Here is a 12,240-nt window from a genome sequence, read left to right as displayed (position 1 = left end):
TTTGCCATTACCTGACATGTGAATGGTGCAGTGGTGCAGCGATTTGCATTGTCACCTCACAGCAAGAGATTCTCTGGTTTGATTCTCAGCTGGGGTGCCTTCTGTGTGGAGTCTGTATGTCCTTCCTGCATTCATGTGGGTTTTCCCTCATATTAGAAAGACATGAATCCAGAGCATTTCTCCCTGGGCCTCTGCTGAAAATTGGCTCATTCCAAGTCAGAGTTTCCCAGTAAACAAATGTTAAATAAAATAAATAATAAAATAAATGTTCAGTGATGATGGGCATTTTAATATCATTGTTTGACAACATTACCTAACATTCTGTGAAGATAAGTGATCTAACATTATTGTATTATGACCTTATTTGGCATGCTAAGTAATGCTGAATGTTCTAACCTCATTATTTTGTGATATTACCTGACATTTTCAATGAAGCAGAGTGTTCTACCCTCATTTTTTATAACATTACCTGAAACGATCTGTGATACTGACATTACTTGATACTGAGTTTTCAGACTTCACTGTTTTATGACATTACCTGACATGTTTAGAGACGTTGTATTCTGACTTTATTGCTTTATGGCATTACCTGACATGTACAGTGATGCTAAGTGTTCTATCCTCATTGTTTTATGGCATTACCTGACACATTCAATGGTAATGAGTCCTATAACTTCATTCTATTATACCATCTCCCGACATTTTCATGGATGATGAGTTTTCTAACCTCATTGTTTAGTGACATTAAATGACATATTCAGTAAGGTTGAATGTTCTAACCTTATTGTTTTAAGACATTACCTGACATGTACAGTGATGGCGGTTGTTCTATCTTCATTGTTTTATGACATCACCTGACGCACTCATTGATGATAAGTGCTGTAATCTTCTTGTTTTATGACATTAACTAACATGCTTAATGATGCTCACTGTTTTAACATAATTGTTTTATGACATTACCCAACATTTTCTATGATGCTGAGTGTTTTACCCTCTTTGTTTTCTGATATTGTCTATCACATTCAGTGAAGATGAGTGTTCTAACTCTGTGCTTTATGAGATTACCTTACATTTTCAGTGATGTTGTGTTCTAACATATTTATTTTATGACATTACCTGATATGTTCCTTGATGCTGAAGGTTCTAATCTCATTACTTTTTGACATTACCTGACATGTTCAGTAATGTTGAGTGTTCTAATCTCATTGTTTTATGATATTACCTGACATGTTCAGTAATGCTGAGTGTTCTAATCTCATTGTTTTATGACATTACCTGACATGTTCAGTAATGTTGAGTGTTCTAATCTCATTGTTTTATGATATTACCTGACATGTTCAGTAATGCTGAGTGTTCTTATCTCATTGTTTATATACCTACACATGTTGTTCAGTAATGAGTGTTCTTATCTCATTTATTTTATGATATTACCTGACATGTTCAGTAATGCTGAGTGTTCTAATCTCATTGTTTATGATATTACCCATGTTCAGTAATGCTGGAGTGTTCTTATCTCATTGTTATTGACATTACCTGACATGTGTTAGTAATATTGGTGTTCTCTTATCATTGTTTTATGACATTACCTGACATGTTCAGTAATGTTGAGTGTTCTTATCTCATTGTTTTATGACATTACCATGTTCAGTAAGTAATGCTGGAGTTCTTATCTCATTGTTTTATGACATTACCTGACATGTTCAGTAATGTTGAGTGTTCTTATCTCATTGTTTTATGACATTACCTGACATGTTCAGTAATGTTGAGTGTTCTTATCTCATTGTTTTATGACATTACCTGATGTTTTCTGTGATGAGTGTCATTATCTCATTGCCTTGTGACATTACTTGACATGTTCAGTTGTGCTGAGTGTTATAACTTCATTGTTTTATGACATTACCTGATGCATTCAGTGATGCTACATATTCTGAACGCATTGTTTTTTGACATTACCTAACATGTTCAGTGATGCTGTGAACTGATTTCATTGTTTTATGACATTACCTGATGCATTCAGTGATGCTAAGTATTCTGAACTCATTGTTTTTTGACATTACCTAACATGTTTAGTGATGCTGTGAACTGATTTCATTGTTTTATGACATTACCTGACCTGTTCAGTGATGATGATTTTTCCAACCTCATTATTTTATGATTTTACTTGACATGTTTTGTGATGAATGTCATGATCTCATTGTTTTATGACATTACCTGACATGTTCAAAGATTATGAGTGTTCTAACCTCATGGTTTTATGACATTACATAATGTATTCAGTGATGCCAACATGACCGAACATATTCCATGATGTGTTCCAACTTCATTGTTTTATGACATTAGCTAACATGCTGAGTGATGCCAAGTGTTCTAACCTAATTTTGTTTTACATTACCTGATACACTCGGTGATGCTGAGTATTCTAACCTCATAGTTTTATGACATTACCTGACATGTTTAGTGATAATGGGTGTTCCAACCTCATTGTTTTATGACATTACCTGACATGTTCAGTGATGCTGCATGGATCTATATCAGAAGCTCGAATGGTCAAAAGAGTGAATGCTCTATGATCGAGCTTTAAAGATAGAAGGCAGTAAACAGTGAAGACATGGAACAGTGATTTTTTTCCCAGGGAAAAAAATCACTGGGGTGTCTTCGGAAGTTTGCCATTTTCGTTACTGTGGTGCAATCTCGGAGTTGGTATATTTAAGTAGGGGGTGGGGGTGTGAAGCTCCCACTTTTTATTGTGTTTACATTTTTTTATTTGTTTTGTGGAGCAGTGATTTTTTTTTCCCTAGGAAAAAAAAATTGCTGTTCGTGTTTTCGCTGTTTAGAAGTTCGATCTTTAAAACTCGATCAAAGAGTATTTGCTCTTTTCACCATTCAAGCTTCTGATATAGATCCATGCTGCATAGCCTCACCTCATTGTTTTATGACATTAATGACATGTTAAGTGATGGTGAGTGTACTAATTTCACAGTTTTTTACATTAACTGACATCGTCACTGATGATGGCTGTTCTAATCTTATTGTTTTATGACATTACCTGACACGTTCAATAATGCTGATGCTCAACCCTCATTGCATTATGACATTACCTGACCTGCTGAGTGATGATATTTTATGACATTACTTCACATATTCAGTGATGATGGGTTTTCTAACCTCATTGTTTTGTGACATTATGTGACAAGTTCAATGACACCGACTGTTCTAATTTGATTGTTTTATGACGTTACCTGATATGTTCAGCATTGCTGAGTGGTCTAACCTCATTGCTTTAAAATATTTCCTGGCATTTTCAATGATGCTCAGTGATCCAATCTCATGAATTTATGGCATTACCTGACACAATCAGTGATGGTGAATGTTTGAACATCAATGGTTACTGATATTACCTGAGACATTCAGTGATGGTGAGTATTCTAACTTCACTGTTTTATGAGATTATGTGGCATGTTTAGTGGCATTGTGCTCTGACTTTATTGTTTTATAATATTACTTGACATGTCATTGATAATGTGTGTTCTAACTTAATTGTTTTTTTGCCATTACCTGACACATTCAGTTATGCTGTGTTCTACCTTCATTGTTTTATGATATTACCTGACACTTTCAGTCATGCTGACTGTTGTAACCTCATTGTTTTATGACATTTCTTGACATTTAATGATGGTGAGTATTCTAACCTCATTGCTTTATGACATTTCCTGAAATGCTCTGTGATTATGACTGCTCTAACCTATCAGTTTTATGACATTACCTGACACATTCAGTAATGCTAAGATTTCTTAACTCATTGTATTATAACATTAACTGACATGTTCAGTGATGATGCGTATTGCAATCTCATTGCTTTATGACATTACCTAACATCAGTGGCGGCTGGTGACTTCAAATCAAAGGGGGGCTGCAGGAGACAGCTGAATGGGTGGGGTCAATGTGAAGGGGTGTGGCCAACTAGAAAGGGGAGGAGCTATGCTCCAAACCACAAAAACTAACTTTAATAAATACGCTGCCCTGGGTGCCAAACCATCATTATGAGAGTCCAATTCAGACAAAAATAAGTGTAGAAGAATAAAAATATTTCAATGCATTGGCTGCATGACAACTTACTTAATATCTAGATGGAAATAAAAGGTTGTGAGGCATGAAAAAATAAATTACTTTTTAAATACATTACTGGAATGCCAGTCAAAATCAAGTATAAGAAAAACAAGCAGCACTCAACTCAAACCACTTCTCCTTGCACTGCAGTTCTAATTATAATTTATATTCAGCTTTATTAAAGTACCAAGTAACATGCTGAAAGTAGAAATCTCTGTGATGCCCCCACTTGTAAAAATGTTTCTTATCCAAAAAAGACCTGCTGCCTGACAACTATCTACTTGTTTCATGGGGAAAACATGATCAAAGTAAAAAATGAAAAGCAAACAAGAAACAAGCTCAAGATACATTGCTTAAAGGATTACTGTACAGGTTATGGACCACACATTATTGGCATTCTGTTTAGTTTACGGGTAAAGCCTGTAGAGATGACTGGAAGTCTCCAACAAGTGTGAGCTTTTTAAAAGAATGTAATCCTGTCCTTCAATACCAAATGCTTATACATTATCTAGTTAAGTATTCTCTGCATGGCAACAACAGAAAGGCTTTCAATGTTGGCAATTCTTTAACAGTATGCTTATTAAAGCTTACTTGCATCTTACGATCTCAGACACGCTTACCTTATGGTCATTAAAGCATTGCTACTTAAACACAGAGCAACAGGCACTTTGAGTAATAAGCATAAATCAACAGTACAAAAATATGACAGAAACCAGACCATTCTGCAAAATCAAGGACAGATGAAAAGCACCTGTAGTACTTGTGTCTACCTTGGATGGGGGGGGGCACACTGCACATTTACACTGCATAACTACTCCTTGCCTTGCTTGGACACATCCAGAGTCACTACATGGGGGAGTGAGGTGCAACAAGTATGTCACAATTTGAAATGTCTCTGGCTGACTGTGATGGCCCTGACACATTTGTCATACCTCTCAACCTCAGAGCAAGAAATCTGGACAAAGCCATACACAGAAGTGGGACAAAGGCCCAAAAATAAGGACAATTTTTAAATATTGCTCTAATAAACTTAGAAAGATAATAGAACAGGTCTTGCATTAGTATGAATTTTCTGAAGGGTATAAAATCTGAAACTCAAATGTCTGTCATTATTTTCTAACTTCAGTCTTTAATGATTTGTCAGTAATTTGCCAAAACACGCAATTTTATGAAAAATGGACCAAAAATGTGATGCAAAAAATATGAAATAGCCACACAATACAGCTGGGAACCTGTCAAAGAAGGGACACTTTAATATTAGTACTGCTAACTTGAGCAGCTGACAAAATAAAAGAATCTACATGCATTTCAAGTAATCTATAACTCTGATTATTAGAATTATTTCTTAATTGTAAACCCTCCATGTTTTCTTCCAAAATTGCTATTTTGCAGAGGGATTATTAGGAGGAAGAGCAACATTTTGAGCCAAAATCGGGGACAGTTGAGAGGTTGGCTATGCCTAATTCTATAAAGCAATTTGCATGTACCTCTCAACCTGTTAATGCAGTAAATATGAACAAGGCCAAATATATTGGGGAACATATAAACAGTACTAAAAATTGCTCTTGTATAAATTGAGACAGTTGATAGAATAACAGTTCTTACTTTAGCATGCATTTTTCTGAAGGTTATGAAGTCTGAAACTCAGTGTATTATTATTTACTGACTTAATTCCTAAATGATTTGCCAGAAAACTACAAATTTTATGAAGAACAAACCAAAAATAAGAAGCAAAAATCTATTCATTCTTTGAAAATCTGGACAGTTGGGAGGTATAGTTCAGCTGGGCCTGTCTCAGTTTGCTGCCCTTCCCCCCTGACAAAATCATGGTTGAATGGAGCCTCTGCAGCCATTCCAATGATCCATTACTTGGCTATTTCACTCCATTTACCATAAACACTAATGTGCATACTGCTTTACTTCTATGATGAGTTGGACTTCATTTGAAAGTTTTATTTTGTATTTTACAGCACAAACACTAAGACATCTGCTAAACAAAGCAATGCAGTCTCACAATGAAAAACAGACTTAGCATTAAAACTTCTCTGCCCTTGAAACTCACATTCATTGAAACAGCATTGAAACCCACATTCAAAGAAAATACATTTTGCCAGTGGCAGATAAAGATTAATTTTGGGCTGTTTTCAAATCATAGGCCCCTTGCATATGAAACATACATGTGCTCTTTGATACACCTTCCTCATTGTACTAAATTTATATTCCTTGTACAATACAGTACAGTTTTTAGAGGGCGTTTTAAATTTGTTTTGAACATTTTTCCAGTAAGCAATGAAACAAAATGCATGCACCCATAATGACAAAACTGCCCAGTTCAGGACATTTCCATCATAAAAGTCTACTCAGACTTTCACAGTCCACCATTATTAGTAAATATGCACAATTCTACAGTCCACCATTATCAGTAAATATGCACAATTCTACAGTCCACCATTATCAGTAAATATGCACAATTCTACAGTCCATTATCAGTAAATATGCACAATTCTACAGTCCATTATCAGTAAATATGCACAATCTCTGAAGAAGTAAAAGTCATCTAAATAATTCCACATTAAAGAAATCTGTAACTAATGAAGAGGTGGCTGCTAGCAAACACCTTTATATTTCATGGTTTCATCGAAAAATAAAGTGTCTGTTGCCCCTCAGGAATAAATTGGCTATATTACATTAAAAAATGATAAGCTAGTAATATTGCAAGAGGAAATTGATGGCAAACTGGTAACAGACTCATAGTTAGTAGTATCTTCACCAAGGAGAACATTCTCAGTACGGCAGCATCCACCCCTTGTGGGAGTAGGACCCACAGCCTTCTGCATCAAAAGCAAGTACACAACCTGTTGTGCTATTAACAAGGCAAACCAACCTCACTTAAGCAACACTAAACTTCTGTTCCCCTGCAGCTCTCAGCTCCTTGTAAAATCTACTCAATACTCAAATGCATCTCAACTTTGCAGCACAAGAAAACTGGAAAAAGCCAAAATGTATTGCCCAAAACCAGGGACACATTAAACATTGCTTGTATAATCTTGGAAAGTTGCTAGAATAAAATGCTGTGTTACCACCATACATTTTACTGCCAAGGTCCCTGTGCAAAACAGTCAGAGCAACATACCACTACGCCAAATCAGCTGCTTTGTAAAAGAGAGGAAGACTGAAACTTAAATGGCTATCATTTAGTAAATTCAGTACTCACCATAGCTGTCAACCTCTTAGTACAAAACACCTGGACAAACCCAGTAATGAGGGAATACAGCCCTCAAACATATTCAGTGAATTCAGTTCTTGCCATAGCTGTCAACCTTAGCACAAAAAACCTGGACGAAGCCAATAATGGGGGAACACAGTCCCAAAAATAGGGACAAATTTCAAATATTTATCTTATAAACTTAGAAAATTGCTAGAATAAAAGGTTGTGTTACTATGTATTTTCTGAAGAACATTAAGTCTGAAATTCAAATACCTGTCAATTTTACTTCTGACAGAACAAAAACAATTTTCAGCAGAGGCCCAGGGAGAAATACCGCAGACACATCTTTGTAAAATGGCAGGGCACCAGAGCAAATCCACACAAACACAGGGAGGAGATGCAGACTCCACACAGAAGGCACCCCAGCCAAGAATCAAACCAGAAAAACCTATAGCTGTGAGGCAACAATACTACCACTGCAGCATCAAATATGTAAGGAATTAAAACATTCAGAAACCTGAAGTCTGAAATTCAAATGCCTGTCAATTTTATTTAACATTTGTTAATCAGGACAGTCTGACTTGGAACAAAAAAACAATTTTCAGCAGAGGCCCAGGAAGAAATAATGCAGACATGTCTTTGTAACATGGGAGGACACAAAAGCAAACCCACACAGACACAGGGAGAAAATACAGACCCCACAAAGAAGGCACCCCAGCCAAGAATCAAACCTGAGAACCTGCAGCTATGAGGCAACAATGCTACCACTGCACCATCAAATATCAAGCGTTGCAACATTTACAAACCAGAGATATTCTGAGGAACAGATCAGATCAAATATGAGGCAAAAATCTGCAATTTTTTTTACAAATGGTGGTGGGTAGGGAATTCAGGTCTTTAACACCTGCATAGAAGGTACAGGGTTCAAGCCTGAGGTATTCCCTACCACACCACCATGAGTCTAACCACCAGTATATTGCACCTGGGGCATTTTCACACACACACACCACACACACACACACACACACACACACACACACACACACACACACACACACACACACACACATCCAACTTACCTGTAGTAGATCTTGTCCTTTCCAATCCCTGCAAGTGAATAAAACCACCCTGATCCCTGCAAGTGAAAGCACCATACATAAATCCGGACCTTCGACCCCAATGTATTTTCCCAGCGAGTTCCAGGACAGACTTCTGGGAGCTCCGTTCCTCATGTTTCCCAATCAGGACTGCTGCTGAGACAATCCGCGAATTTAAATTTTTTTTTTCTTTTCATTTCTTTTTATTTTTATTTTTTATTTCTTTTATTGTACAGTTGAGGGGGCTGAAGTCCGGCAGTCCAATAGCATGGGCCACCCCTGCCTAACATGTTCAGTGATAGTGTGTGTCCTAACCTCATTGTTTTATTAGATCACCTGACATGTTCAGTGATGGTGTGTGTCCTAACGTCATTGCTTTATGACATTACCTAACATGTTCAGTGATGATGCTTATTCAAACCTTGTTTTATGACATTACCTAACATGTTCAGTAATGATGTGTGTCCTAACCTCATTGCTTTATGACATTGGGTAACATGTTCAGTGATGATGTGTGTTCTAATTTCATTGTTTTATGACATTATCTGACATGTTCAGTGATGGTATATGTCCTAACCTCATTGTTTTATTAGATCACCTGACATGTTCAGTGATGGTGTGTGTCCTAACCTCATTGCTTTATGACATTACTTAACATGTTCAGTGATGGTGTGTCTCCTAACCTCATTGCTTTATAACATTACCTAACATGTTCAGTGATGACATGTGTCCTAATCTCATTGTTTTATTAGATCACCTAACATGTTCAGTGATGGTGTGTGTCCTAACCTCATTGTTTTATGACATTACCTAACATGTTCAGTGATGGTGTATGTTCTAATTTCATTGTTTTATTAGATCACCTGACATGTTCAGTGATGGTGTGTGTTCTAATTTCATTGCTTTATGACATTACCTAACATGTTCAGTGATGATGTGTGTCCTAACCTCGTTGCTTTATGACATTACCTAACATGTTCAGTGATGGTGTGTGTTCTAATTTCATTGTTTTATGACATTAACTGACATGTTCAGTAATGGTGTGTGTCCTAACCTCATTGCTTTATGACATTACCTGACATGTTCAGTGATCGTGTGTGTCCTAACCTCATTGTTTTATTAGATCACCTGACATGTTCAGTGATGGTGTGTGTCCTAACTTCGTTGCTTTTATGACATTACCTAACATGTTCAGTGATGGTGCGTGTTCTAATTTCATTGTTTTATGACATTAACTGACATGTTCAGTAATGGTGTGTGTCCTAACCTCATTGCTTTATGACATTACCTGACATGTTCAGTGATCGTGTGTGTCCTAACCTCATTGTTTTATTAGATCACCTGACATGTTCAGTGATGGTGTGTGTCCTAACTTCGTTGCTTTTATGACATTACCTAACATGTTCAGTGATGGTGTGTGTTCTAATTTCATTGTTTTATGACATTAACTGACATGTTCAGTAATGGTGTGTGTCCTAACCTCATTGCTTTATGACATTACCTGACATGTTCAGTGATCATGTGTGTCCTAACCTCATTGTTTTATTAGATCACCTGACATGTTCAGTGATGGTGTGTGTTCTAATTTCATTGCTTTATGACATTACCCAACATGTTCAGTGATGATGCTCATTCCAACCTTGTTTTATGACATTACCTAACATGTTCAATGATGATGTGTGTCCTAACCTCGTTGCTTTATGACATTACCTAACATGTTCAGTGATGGTGTGTGTTCTAATTTCATTGTTTTATGACATTAACTGACATGTTCAGTGATGGTGTGTGTCCTAACCTCATTGCTTTATGACATTACCTGACATGTTCAGTGATGGTGTGTGTCCTAACCTCATTGTTTTATTAGATCACCTGACATGTTCAGTGATGATGTGTGTCCTAACCTCGTTGCTTTATGACATTACCCAACATGTTCAGTGATGTAGTGTGTCCTAACCTCATTGTTTTATTAGATCACCTGCCATGTTCAGTGATGGTGTGTGTCCTAACTTCATTGCTTTATGACATTACCTAATATGTTCAGTGAGGGTGTGTGTTCTAATTTCATTGTTTTATGAAATTAACTGACATATTCAGTGATGGTGTGTGTCCTAACCTCATTGCTTTATGACATTACCTAACATGTTCAGTGATGATGTGTGTCCTAACCTCATTTTTTTATTAGATCACCTAACATGTTCAGTGATGGTGTATGTTCTAACCTCATTGTTTTATGAGATTACCTAACATGTTCAGTGATGGTGTGTGTTCTAACCTCATTGCTTTATGACATTACCTAACATGTTCAGTGATGGTGTGTATCCTAACCTCATTGTTTTATTAGATCACCTGACATGTTCAGTGATGGTGTGTGTCATAACCTCATTGTTTTATTAGATCACCTGACATGTTCAGTGATGGTGTGTGTCCTAACCTCATTGCTTTATCACATTACCTAACATGTTCAGTGATGATGCTCATTCCAACCTTGTTTTATGACATTACCTGACATGTTCAGTGTGATGATGTGTGTCCTAACCTCATTGCTTTATGACATTACCTAACATGTTCAGTGATAGTGTGTGTTCTAATTTCATTGTTTTATGACATTAACTGACATGTTTGGTGATGTTGGATATTCAAACCTCATTGATATATGACATTACCAGACATGTTCAGGTATGCTTGGTATTCTTACCTCATTGGTTTGTGAAATTACTGGACATGTTTAGTGATGCAGCATGTTCTAACGTCATTGTTTTATTACATGACCTGGCATGTTCGGTGATGGTTTGTGTTCTAAGCTTATTGTTTTATGACATTACCTGACACATTCATTGATGATGAGTGTTGTAACCTCATTGTATTATGACATTACCTGCGATTCTGTGATGCTGAGTGTTCTATCCTCATTGTTTTATAACATTAGCTGATACACTCAGTGAAGATTAGTCTGCTAATCTCTTTGTTTTATTCCCACGTCATTGTTTTATGACATTACCGGACGCATTCATTGATGGCCAGTGCTCTAACCTCATTGTTGTATGACATTAGCTGACATATTCAGTGATAGTGGTTGTTCTATCCTCATTGTTTTATAACATCACCTGTCACACTCAGTGAAGATTAGTCTGCTAATCTCTTTGTTTTATTCCCACGTCATTGTTTTATGACATTACCGGACACATTAATTGATGGCCAGTGCTCTACCCTCATTGTTGTATGACATTAGCTGACATATTCAGTGATAGTGGTTGTTCTATCCTCATTGTTTTATAACATCAACTGACACACTCAGCGGAGATTAGTGTTCTCATCTCTTTGTTTTATTCCCACATCATTGTTTTATGACATCATCTGACACACTCAGTGAGGATTAGTGTTCTAATCTCTTTGTTTTATTCCCACGTCATTGTTTTATGACATTACTGGGCACATTCTGTGATGGTCAGTGTTCTAACATCATTGTTTTATGACTTTACCTGACATGATCAGTGACAATGAGTCTTCTACTCTAATTTGTATTATGAAATAATCTGACATTATGTAATTCTGAGTGTTCTAACTTTGATTGTTTTATCACATTGACTGACATTTTCAGTGATGTCAGGTGTTCTAACCTCAATGTCTCATTACTTTCCCTGACATGTACAGTGATTTTGCGTGTACCAATCTCTTTGTTTTATGTTATTACTATATATATTCAGTGATGAGTGTTTTAACTCTTTGTTTCATGACATTACCTGATGTGCTCAGCAATGCTAAGAGTTCTGAAGTCACTGTTTTATGACATTATCTGTTCTGTGATGTTGCATGGCCTCACCTCATTGT

The sequence above is a fragment of the Protopterus annectens genome, chromosome 3.part0 (assembly GCF_019279795.1).
Source record: "Protopterus annectens isolate FY-2018-M chromosome 3.part0, PAN1.0, whole genome shotgun sequence".
In the NCBI taxonomy this organism is placed as follows: domain Eukaryota; kingdom Metazoa; phylum Chordata; order Ceratodontiformes; family Protopteridae; genus Protopterus; species Protopterus annectens.
Note: the sequence above shows the minus strand (reverse complement) of the source record.